Source organism: Schistocerca americana, chromosome 11 (genome assembly GCF_021461395.2).
Source record: "Schistocerca americana isolate TAMUIC-IGC-003095 chromosome 11, iqSchAmer2.1, whole genome shotgun sequence".
Taxonomy (NCBI): domain Eukaryota; kingdom Metazoa; phylum Arthropoda; class Insecta; order Orthoptera; family Acrididae; genus Schistocerca; species Schistocerca americana.
The window spans coordinates 127,551,406-127,553,227 of NC_060129.1; positions in this window are offsets into that span (position 1 = coordinate 127,551,406).

Consider the following 1,822-nt stretch of genomic DNA (forward strand, 5'->3'; position numbering starts at 1 on the left):
AGTGTCTCAGGTAGGACTTTTTCTCTGCTGTTTAAGATTTATGAGCAGATCTCAAAAACAGCATTTAGCAGTACCTCTGTAAGTTCCAAATTCGTAGTTACTGTCATTTTTAAACGAGGAATTAACTTATGCCATCTTCTGCAATTTTGAGATTTCACACTTTCTCCAGCACACATTTTCAAGGTGAACTCACTACCTTACAACACCTGCATACTGACTTTACACAGGTTGTACAAACTGAATATGCACCAAGTCTGTCCTCTATATTTTGCACGCAGTTTGGAGGAAACATTGCTCAGCAGCATCCAAATATATAATCGTAATTGTACCTGAGTAGATGCCGATAAATAGTATCCCGCTATGTGTTGTAACGGAAATTAATTGGTTTATGTATGGTACTGGTACAACATAACCAGTTTGCTAGTAGTGCAAGTAGTATTTCCTCACATAAAATGTAGAGATTATTGGAAACAGGTGAAATAATGACACCATATGATAATATCCTTTTCAACAGTTACTGTATGTGTCTAACTTTTAATGACTTACCGCCTGGCTCTGCAATGCTGTGTCTATGTATCATATGTATCGCTGCTAAACTAACTGACTGCTCTGTGTAAATAATGAAGTAATAGAAAGCAGTGGAATCAATACAGGTAACCACTGACCATAAAGTGGAAGCATTTAGCCATGGAAAGGCATGTGAAAGAAGACTGGAGTGTAATAACTTGTTGTGGCCCATGTTGCATTACATTCAGCACAGTTTATATTATTACAACACTGGTTGCAAGTTGCAAATATTACAAGGTCCAGGCTTGGGGGGTTTGCTCTGACATTTGTTTCATAGTGTGCCACCAGCTTTAATTACAGTGATAAGCTGCATGCTACAGTGTATATTAAATGAGAATTGTTTTAAAGTGATTTGCTGTGAGGGAGCATTTGAAAACTGGTGGCTTTACATCTAGATACAAGCAGCCAAGATAAAGTTCTTACACATTTTCATATTCAACAGTGGATCACTTGACTGAAAAGATAAGATGTGAGAGTATTAATTGGAGCATCTGATGCTGTTTGGGCAACTCCCAACCAGTCACTTTTCATCCTTACCTAGAACTAGGGCTACTCAACAGATCAGTATGTCACAACTGAGACTTTGTATTCACATCTATCGATTCATCAACTCACTACCAGTTACCTTACAACCCAACTGAGATCTCAGACTATGCTACAGACTAATCAGTCACCACAATCTACATTCCAAAAAATAATATAGACACAAAATAAATGTTGTCACTGTTGTGTTCACTTCTGTTCCTTGCGCGTCTGACATCGTGAAATGAATCCGATGTCTCCCACTAAGATCTCAGTTTGTAAACTTTGTTTCTTCTCCAGCGCACACTGATAAATGAAGCTACATCTACACAATTACTCTGCAGTTCACAATTAAGCGTCTGGCAGAAGGTTCATCGAACCACCTTAACGCTACTTCTCTACCATTCCATTCTCGAACAGTGTGTGAGAAAAATGAGCACTTAAATCTTTCCGTGCGAGATCCTATTTCTCTTATTACGACGATCATTTCTCCTACCGCAGCGAAAATGCTTTTGTTTTCATGACTGTTACCCAGATTCGTGCATTTATTATCTGTCAGTTGGATCGTGTACAGAGCAGTGTACTTCTTGATACCAGACATGTTAACACTTTGCACTCCATAATGTAGACAAAGGCGTCTCTGTGCACTCTTATTTAAATTGCCACCACCCGGATGGTGAGAATACCACACAGAATTGCGCGAGTCTCTTTGTGGCAACAATGAGGCCACTGA